We start from the raw sequence: 11,381 nt of genomic DNA, 5'->3' as shown, positions 1-11,381 counted from the left end.
ATGAAAGTCGTGCACTCTGCAACATTTGCAACAGACAGCCATATCTGAAAGGCGAATGAAGGAGTCACCCTCCAGAACCCAAATGAACATGTACTTGATGGACAGCCCACGAATCCCAGGATCCTGCACTCACCAGATCTGGCAAGAAAATTGTAATTGATGTCATACTTGCAATAAAGATCAGTGCCCCCAAGCTTTCTATGAAGTCATTGATGGTCATGTGGTGAAATATGCAGCAATTACTGAGGGCTGGTGCAGCAAGAATTTGTAGAGCGTATCTGCTTCATACAGAGACAGTTCCTGGCTGATTGCACAACTTGTGTTTTGACACGTCGATAATGGATAAAATTACAGATCTTTCAATACAAAAAATTGATTTTGGACATTAAGTTTCAACCAGAGTCTGAATTTGCTTATAAGACTGACTTTGATTGAATTTTAAAAATGACTGCTTGCGACAAGGCCTACTTGTGACAACAATTAAACAATTTTATGGGAACAATGACTTTGATTTACAGAAAATGGTGATGTTTACATCAGACATCTGTTATACTTGGAAATAAAGGTGGAGAAGCTGAATTCTTATGATCTGAAATCAAACATTTGTTAGAAAAGCGCTGTGTTGCACACAGAGAACATTGGAAATAGACATTATTTGGATGTGGGGAAAGTTATGCAATATGCTGAAACATTTCTAATGCCAGTGTATACAATGTTCAGCAGGTCAGTTATGAAGGAAGGACAATTTGAAGATTTTTCCAAAGTCACAACCCACTTCACCTTTAATGACAAAATATACAAACAAATCAAAGGAACACCAATAGGATCCCCAATATCAGGCCTGACTGCAGAAACAGTAATGCAAAGGTTAGAATGGAAAGCTGTCCCCACGATATCACCCAAACTTTGGGTCCGATACGTAGATAACATTTTTTTGTGATTTTAAATGCACAAAACTAGAAGAAATTCATTGACACATAAACAACATCCTCACCGGGATAAAATTTATAAAAGAAGAAGCGAAAAACTGACTACCCTTCCTGGGCATAATGGTAGAGCGCACAAACAATGGGGAACTCCAGACTAGCATACATAGAAAGATCACACACATATGGACCAGATACTCAATTACACCGGCAACCACCCCAACACCCACAAATGGAGCTGCATCAGGACACCACTTAAATGAGCCACAACACATTGCAGCAACCCGGAACTATGCAAAGCAAGACAGGAGCACATATACGGAGTGTTCAAAAGGAATAGATACCTGAAAAGCACAATCCACTGTTACCTCTGAGACACACCTCAACAACAAGACACAACACATCCAGATTCACTAATCACCCTACTGTACATCAAGGACATTTCAGAGATGACCATAAGATCACTCATCCCCTTTGGTATCAAAGTAGCCCACAAACCAATATCCACCTACAACAGTGACTGACCAGTGTAAAGGATCCCATACCCAAAACCAGCAAAACTGGGGTAATATACAAAATACCATGCAATGACTGTGAGAAACACTACATAGGTCAAACTGGAAGAAAACTGGCAACAAGGATACACGAACACCAACTAGGCACCAAGAGTCACGGCCGGTTTTCACTTGTCTCACTAAACACAGGCAACGAGGGGCATGAATTTGACTGAGAGAACACACCTATAATTGAACAAGCCAAACAGAGACACGCCAGGGAATTCTGAAGACCTAGTATTCTAATTGAAACTCCATCAACAAATGCATTGAATTAGACCCTGTGTACAAACCCCTGAGAAACAGAACCAGAAACAATACCAAACACCTCAGCAAATGGTAGCATATAAATAACAAGTGGGACAGAACACCAATACTTTACTGTCGGTGAACTGATGATGTTACTTAGCAGGGTGCAGCCAAACCCACTGGCTCATCGATCATGTCAACAACCTCAACCACAACCCAAGCTACAAATCTTTTTGAAAACTTTATACTGAGCAGGTCTGGCAGCATTCATCGAGAGAAACAAAGTTAATATTTTCAGCTCAGTGACCCTTTGTCAGAACAGCTCTGACAAAGAGTCAGTAGACTCAAAAAGTTAACCTTTTTTTAAGCAGATCGCAAGAGCAATAAACCAAAGACCCAGTATCTAGATGAACTTGGTTAGTGGAGGGATGAAGTTAAGCTCCTGCTGCTGTCAACAGTGATGTGGTCAATGTTGTTATCCTTTAATTTATTCAACAGTTATGTGACCACCTGGAAGGCAGTTTCCAGAAGGGGAATTAAGAAAGTGGCATGCATTTGTCTGGTGATTACAGCTTAATCAATATTGTGCAACTGATATTGAAACATTCCACTTGCATACCAAGCTACAATGAAAGTCTGGCCACAACATTTTTGACGGATATTCTGACTTCAAATTTATGGTTATGGAAAAACTTAAGATATATTCCATTCAGACATCCAGTGATTTAGTGGGCTATGCTCTAAAAATGACCAATTTAAAGAAATGTCTGATATTCTGGGCATTGTTGCAATATCTAAGGCATCAAGTGCTGACTATGAGCATGGATTTAGCCTCATTAACTTGCTTAACTGTAAAGCCAGAAAGAGATTGGAAATGGATCACTTAGACAATGTGATGTGAATTAAGTTACACATTTCATCTGGACAAAATGTCTACCTGAATGCAGTATATAATAATTAGACAGCAAATAAAGATTGGAGTGAAACTCTGCTAAGAAGGAGTGAATAAATTGTTAGTGTATACTTTTGGTCATGTACTACATGCAGTATACCTACTGCCATCTCTAAATGGGTACTGATATGGTTGGATAATTTGGTGATGGGTACTAACATGGAATGTGAATCATGCAACTAGGGTTGAATATAGAAAGGTGTAAGTAGATGTGTAACTTTTTCATTGGAAACTCTTATTTTCAGGAATAGACAATTGGAAGCTTATCTGTAAAATGATATAACACCTTAGTTTTATCGTAAGGATTTGAGCGGGATACCATTTTCTTGAAGTGTACATCTCCAATGCGCGCATGAATAAACATTTATAGAAGGAAACCTGCATCTTATTTCTCTAAGGAAATGAAGGGTTAAATTCACCCTTACAATGCATGTAACTGTAACTTAATATAAATCCATACTTTTAACAGTTAATCAGCTGCAAAAAAAATTGCAATATGATTTTGGCTTAATGGACGCAACATGCTGCTCAGATGACCTTGGGTTCTGCACAGGTCCCCAAAGAATCAGACAGAACATTGCTGATCACTGCTGACAAACATGACAGGCTGCCTGGCTTTGTGTCTCTGTTCAAGGTAAGACAGAAGAACTATAAGGCTGTAATTTCTGAATGAGATAGAAAAGTGCCAGGAGGCATGGTAGAGATGTTGTGAACATCCATTAGATGCAAAGTGAGTGAGCACTAAGAAATCAAGCTAACAGCCCTGTGATTCATCCTGTTCCAATGCATGAGATGGGTGTCTGTGCACATGAAGAGGTCTGTCAGCAGCATTGCAATGAAAGGTGATCTCCGATTTACGGTGCTGAAATAACGAGCTGTATCAAGAGTATTCAGATTTGTGACCTGATTATGCAGTGACGCTTATGCATGTCTGATGCCAACCTCTACAGATGGAGGGTACAAGCAGTTTCTGCCCGTAGATTGTGCCTAAAGATGTCATGGGATATTAGCCAAGATGGAGTTCCAGAGGAGCAAGTGATGAACTGGAGCCACATATGTGTCTTGACTTTTATGTCAGTTTTCTCAGTTTTTCTCTGCCACATGGGAGAATGGCAAATTGCATATAAATGACGTGAGAATAGGTAGTAATAGGATTAATACACGCAAATAAGCACCTTGTTGATCACTCATGAGATTCTTGCATCTGTGTTAAAACCTGAGGTAGCAAATTAGGCACTTCTTTTTTGAATTTGTGAGCCTAACGTTTCCTTTCTTGCAACACTTTCTGAACTGACATAACATTGCCCATATGGTTCAGGGACCAGGATGATTCGGCCAAGAAGTCTCCCTGAAGTAATTAAGATCTCAGGTTTTAGTGAGAGTGCAGAATTGAAATAAATTAGTATTAATTTTTTAAAAAGTAGTAGCAAGAAATTTAATGGTACTCAAAAGTTGCTAAATCACTGAACCCAATGATCTATGTCTGAGAGTGTTGGAATGCATCTTCTGCAATTCTATTAATTCTGCAATGGTATCTGCAAATTGTATGGTTGTAAACGTAACTCTACTGTTTAGGAAAGGAAGAAGAGAGAAAACAAAGATCTACAGATTTGTTAGCCTAATTAAACAGTAGGGAAAATACTAGAAGCTATTGTAAATGCTGTGATTACTAGTTATTTCAAAAATAATTGACTTCCAATAATAGAAAGAGTTGCCATGGATTTATGAGCAGCCAAGGGCCAGTATTTTGTTTTAAAATCAGTTGAGAAGAATCAGGAAGACAGTTCAGAAGGACAGTTTCCTTCTAGCAGAAGAATCAAGTTTTCAGTTCAGGAGAACTGAAGGATTTTAGTTCGTGGAATCTCCAAGCTGTAAGCATTTGTATAAAGGTTTCAATTTTTCAGAATAGAAGGGAGGTTCAGGCCATTCGAGTTATAAAGGAGTTAAAGCTGTTTCAACAGTCTAAGGAAAACTAGAAAGAGTTAAATAAGAATTAAGGAGGAGAGGTAGGAAGCATGATCTAGTCAGTCGAGGAATGATGTTGCAGAAGGATTTGTTGCAGAGTTACCACATGACAATGAGATCTTTGACAAGGGGAACCCACAGAGTAAATTGTGTGGTAAGTACATATTATTGTTTGGTGTGTTAATAGGGGAACTATACCAAGTGGAAGTTGCATTTATAATTGTGCTTTGTATCATTTATGCCAAAGTTTGGGGAGGATATTAGAAAGTAGGGGACCTTGTTTGACTTACAGGAGTTTGGAGTAAATTGTATAGAATTGTATGGTGAGACTGTTCCTTTTGCTTATGGAAGGATATTTGTGTCAAAGGAGGAATGCAGCAGAGGTACACCAGGCTGATTCCCAGGACAATGAGACTGTTCAATGAGGAGAGGCTTGGTTTGGTAGTATGAGAAGTGATCTCATAGAAACTAACAAAATTCTTAAAGGGTTAGGCATAGTAGATGCAGAAAGGATGATCCCCCGGTTGTGAAATCTCAAACTGAGGGACACAATCTCAGAAAAAAAGGCAAGCCAATTGCAGCTGAGAGATGGAAAAACAACTTCATTCAGAGGGTGATGTATTTTTCCCATAGGATTGGTGAAACTCAATCAAATTTAAAACACACAGATTGGTAGATTTCTAGTTACAAATTACATCAAGGAATATAGGAATAACAATGGGAATGACATTACTAAAACATTTGACAAGGTTCCTCATTGTAAGCTGGTCCAATAAGATCAAATTGCATGGAATCTGTGACCTATTTTGGAAAGGTGGGTACAAAATTGACTTGGCCATAGAAGATGGGGATTTTTTTTGACTGGATGTCTATGACCAGTGGTGTTCTGCAAGGAACAGTGCTAGGACCTCTGTTGTTTGTAATGTATATAAATGATTTGAATGAAAATGCTGGTGATCTGATTAGCAAGTTTGCAAATTACATGAAAATTGGACAAGTCTCGGGTAGTGAGGAAGGATATCAAAGGATGCAGGAGCTTATAGATAAGCAGGGAAGTTAGGTACAGAAATGAAGTTTAATCCAGATAAATGTGAGGTGATATGTTTTGGGAAGTCAAACACAAAAAGGTATGCTGTAACTGGCCAGACTCTTAGAAGCATTGATATACAGAGGGTTCTTGGGGTTCACACCTCCCTGAGATGGGCAACATAAGTGGTAAAAAAGGCATACCGCATGCTTCTGTTCATTGGTAGGTGCATTGTGTGTAAAAGTTGGCAAGTCCTGTTGCAGCTGTATAAATCTTTGGTCAGACTGCATTTGTACTGCTGCGCACAGTTCACGTCATTTGCAGGCGTGTGGAGGCTTTGGAGAAGGTTTACCAGGATGTTACCTGGATTGAAGTGCATTAGCTATGAGGAGGGGTGGGACACACTTGAATTGAGTGAGGGCAGTGGTCAGCAACCTGAAAGAAGTACATAAAATTATGATGGGCATGGATAGGGTGGATAGTCAAAGTCTCTTCCCCAGCTTGGAAATATCAAATACTTGGAGGCATTGGTTTAGGGTGAGACAAGGAAAGTTTAAAGGAGATGTGCAAGGAAAGTTTTTTTTTGAACAGAGGGTAGTACGTATCTGGAACATGCTGTTGGGGAGGTGGTAGAAACAGATACAATAGCAAAGTTTAAGAGGCATTAAGACAGACACATGAACAGGCAGACAATAGAGGGATACAGATCGTGCAGGCAGTTGGGATTGGTTTAGAATAGTATTGCAATTAATAGAAACATGACAGATCAAAGGGTCTGGTCCTGTGCTGTACTGTTTTATGTTCTAGCATGGGAACATGGCATTGACATGGATGATCAGCCATAATCTAGAATACTGGAACACGTGTGAGAGCTGAAAGACCTACTCCTGCTCTCCGTTTATATCTTCCAAATCTTCTACAAAATAGTCAAAACATTAAACACTCAAATTTTAGGGTAGTCTTTTACAAATGTCATGTAAATATTTAAATAAGAGTTGACATTAGAAACTCAAATTTAACTGTGATATTTGGGATGTTTATCCTGCAATAGCTTTAACATTCTAAAATCATAATGCTCATTTTAAAAGGAGTTAACTCAGCAATGAAGTGGTATTTCTTACCGAAATTTCTCCCAGTAATGAAATACTTCCAGAAGAGGCTTCACTGATATTGGAAATATGCATTTGCATCTCGAGTAAAAACAAAATGTGGGCTTGTTCATTCCAACGACACCCTGTCTGGACCTAACAAAAAAAAAATTAACTGGAATAAATGTCCACCAGAAGAATTTCTTCAATAAGGCAGAAACCAGTCCTTGGGTCCAAGTGGTAGCAAAATAGTAAATTAAGGTAAAGTTGCCATTGCCCTAGAGGACAATGAGAGAGGGACGACTGGTGGTAGTTTAACCTGAGGGTCACCACATCTTAGGCAAAGGACAAGGTTGAAAAAATGGGACTTTCACAGTAACCTCAGTCTCAGCAACACAGTAACCTCGATGATAGAAGCTATCAACATCTCAAGGAGTTCTAAAGGAGATAGCTGAAGAGATAAGTGGAAGTGTTAGTGGTGATCTTTTAAGAATCGCTAGAGTCAGGGAGGGTCACTGAGGACTGGAAAATTGTTAATGTAACACCCCGTTTAAAAAAGGAGTAAGGCAAAAGATGGAAAATTACAGGCCAGAGTCCATTGTAGAGGATGGGATTTCTGAATACTTGGAAGTGCATGGTAAAATAGGGCAGAGTCAGCATGTTTTCATCAAGGGGAGGTCATGCCTGACAAATTTGTTAGAATTCTTTGAGGAAGTAATGAGCAGTTTAGGCCAAGGGGAGCCAATGGCTGTTATCTACCTGGACTTCAAGAAGATCTTTGACAAGGCAACACACAAGAGGCTGCTGAGTAAGATAATGGCCCATGGTATAAGAGGCAAGGTGCTAGCATAGATAGAAGATTGGCTGTCTGGCAGAAAGCAGAGAGTGGGGATAATAGCGTTGTTCTCAGGATGGCAGCCGGTGACAAGTGGTGTTGCACAAGGTTCAGTGTTGAGACCACAACTTTTCACTTTATACATTAAAGATCTAGATGAAGGAACTGAGGACATTCTGGCTAAGTTTGCAGACAATACAAACATAGGCAGAGGGACAGGTAGTATTGAGGAAGTAGCGAGGCTGCAGAAGGATTTGGACAGGTTAAGAGAGTGGGCAAAGAAGTGGCAGATGGGGTACAACATGGAAAAGTGTGAGGTCATGCACTTTAGTGAGAAGTAAAGAAGCATGGACTATTTTCTAAATGAGGAGAAAACCCAGATGCCTGGAGTACGAAGAGACTTGGGATTTCTAGTCCAAGATTTTCTCAACGTAAACTTGCAGGTTGAGTCAGTACCTTACAATCCCTACAGTGTGGAAACAGGATCTTTGGGTCCACCCTGACCCCCAGACCCATCCTGCTATAACCCACCTAAGCTACACATCCCTGAATGCTCCAGGCAATGTATCAATAGCCACCACCTAGACTGCACATCTTTGGACCATGGAACAAGCCCACACAGATATGGGGAGAACGTGCAAATTCCACACAGACATTTGCCCAAGGGTGGAACTGAACCCAAGTCCCTACTGCTCTGAGGTAGCAGTACTAACCACTGAGGGACCATATCTTTAAACACAGTTCATCCCCACCAAGTTTTAGCATAACAGCCAACCAACACAACAAGCTACCAGCACAAGTGGCAGCAGTGGGATTTGAACCCACACCTCCTAGGAGACTGGAACCTGAATCTAGTGCCTTAGATTGATCAGCCAAACTATAACAAATAATATGAAGGGGACACCCAGAGTTGAACGGGGGACCTCTTGATCTGCAGTCAAATACTCAACTACTGAGCTATACCCCCACGGTTTAAATAAAAGCCTGAATTCAAGCAATCAGGGCTCATTTGGGATTTGAACCCAAGACCTCTTGTATATCCACCACATGTAATCCCCAAAGCAAGAATCATACCCCTAGACCAACAAGCCATTGCTACAAAGCAGAACATCTATTCCCTGACCAGGAATCAGACCCAGGTCATGGCAGTGAAAGTGCTACATCCTAACCACTAGGGAACACATAATAATTTCTTCAGTGTTCAACTTGTGGCTAGAATCCTACGCATTTGGTCATTACAGGGATTGAACCCATGACCTTAGTGTTATTAATGCCACACTCTAACCATTTGAGCTAACCAACTACCAAGTAAATAAGAAGGCAAATACAACTTTGGCAAATATTTTGAGAGGACTTGAATATAAAAGCAGAGATGAATTTTTGAGGCTTTATAAACCTCTGGTCAGGCCACATTTGAAGTATTATATACAGTTTTGGGCCACATACCTCAGGCAAGATGTACTTGGGCTGGAGCAGGTTCATAGGAGGTTCATGAGAATGGTCCCAGGAATGAAAGACTTAACATATGAGGGATGGTTGAGGACTCTGGGTCTATATACTCTATGTAATTTAAAAGGGTGAGTGGGGATCTAATTGAAACTTACAGAATACTGAATGGCCTGAACAGAGTGGATGTTGGGATGATGTCTCCATTGGTAGAAGAGACTAGGACCTGAGGGCACAGCCTGACAGTAAAGCGAAGGCCTTTTAGAATGGAGATAAGGAGAAACCTCATCAGCCAGAAAGTGATGAATCTATGGAATTCACTGCCACAGAAGGCTGTGGAGGCCAAGTCATTGAGTACATTTAAGACTGAGATAGTTAGGTTCTTGATTATCAAGGGGATCAAGTGTTACAGGGAGGAAGTGGGAGAATGGGGTTGAGAAACTTATCAGCCATGGTTGAATGGGGGAGCGGACTTGATGGGCTGAATAGCCTATTTTCCTTAGCTTTATTAATAAGGGTGTAAAGTACAACAGTAAAGAGATGATGTAAACCTTGTTTGAAGCAGTGGTACATCATCCAATTGGGATGTGAAGACCAGTAAGTATGCAGGAATCATGTAAGTGGTTCCAGGGATGAAGAACTTCAGATGTGAAAAGGTTACAGAAGTTTGCTTTTCCGAAAGTTGAAAAGAGATCTGATAGTGGTATTCAAAATCACAAGGGATTTAGTTATAGTAGATCAAGAAATCTGTTCCCATTGGTGGAAGAATCGAGGAGAGGGCATGAAGTTGAGGAAATTAACACAAGGATACATGAGGAAACATTATTTAATGTGGCACGTCAAAGATCTGGAATGTTCTGCAAGAGGTTGCAGAGGAGATAAGTTCATTTGAGGAACTTGCACTATCATCCTAACAGAATGTGCAGCATTATGGAAAGGTGGGTAGGTGCAGGGTGAATGGCCTCCTTCTGCACAGTAATGATTCTGGGACATGGTCAGGTCACTATTTTAGAAGTCATCACTTCTTGTCACTAGGCAAAAGATGCCCAGCACACAATTTACATTGTAAGATCGCTCACTACTCTTCACTGAATTTAAATATTAGGTAAAAACTTGTAGTTCATGTACTATAATTGCCTTGCAAAAAATCAAGAATTTAGCTTCCAATAGTATTCAAAACAATTCTGCTTGTCAACCGAAGTTCAATATTTGAATGTACAAGAATATTTATGTTCTTAAGATCCAGGATAAAAATCAGTTGGAAGATTAAACTCTGAACTGTTGTAAGATTGGAGAAATAAAAAGAGTAACAAATTGATAAGTGAAAATACTCAGAATACTGAACATACGAATTAGATGAGAGAGTCCCACTCCTCCCTCTAGTGGAAGAATAAAAAGGGATTAAAATGATGGAACACATGAGTTGATGTCAAAAAGAATTTTTGCATTTATGTAGAAGTATAATACATTAACTATCCAAATTCCATATTTAAGCCAAAGCAAACTTTCCTCGCAACTTGTAATATGGAAACCAAAACGTGGAAAAAAAAGTATGCTTACACTTTTGCTCAAGGCATAGGAAAATATCTCCCAAATTAGGTAGTGATGAGGATTGTGGAGAAATATGTCGAGAATTTAAAAAGATTTGATTCTCAATGTTGGGGCCACTTTTAGAATACTGCGTATAATTCTGGTTGCCCTTCTATAGGAAGGATGTTGTTAAATTTTAAAGGGTGCAGAAAATATTTAAAAGAATGTTGTCATGATTGGAGGATTTGAACAATAGTGAGAGGCTGAATAGGCAGGGTTTTTTTCCGTAGAGCGTTAGATGCTGAGGGTTGACCTTATTGAGGCTTATGAAATTATGAGGGGCATAGATTGAGTGAATAGCCAAGGGTGTAGGAGTTCAAAACTAGAGGATATAGGTTTAAGGTGAGAGGAGAAACATTTAAAGAGGACCCATGAGGTAGGTTTTTCATGCAGAGGGTGTTGTGTGTATGGAACAAGCTGCCAGAGGAAGTGGTGAAGGCGAGTTATAATTACAACATTTAATAGGCAGCTGGATAAGTATATGAATAGGAAGCGTTTAGAGGGATATGGGCCAAATACTGACAAATAGGACTAGGTCAGATTGGGGAGTCTGGTCGACATGGCCGAGTTGGACCGAAGGGTAACAACCTTCTGGGCTGTATGAGAAATTTTGCAACTTTTTCCATTAATGTTTCAATGGCATGATCAGTGTGTCACTGATAATCTGACCACCTTATTTCCACACTTTCACAACTCATTAATATGTCAACTCACCTCTTACATGCAGCTTTTGCTTCTTTCCTCTCCCG

This window comes from Stegostoma tigrinum, chromosome 7, assembly GCF_030684315.1.
Source record: "Stegostoma tigrinum isolate sSteTig4 chromosome 7, sSteTig4.hap1, whole genome shotgun sequence".
Taxonomy (NCBI): domain Eukaryota; kingdom Metazoa; phylum Chordata; class Chondrichthyes; order Orectolobiformes; family Stegostomatidae; genus Stegostoma; species Stegostoma tigrinum.
Note: the sequence above shows the minus strand (reverse complement) of the source record.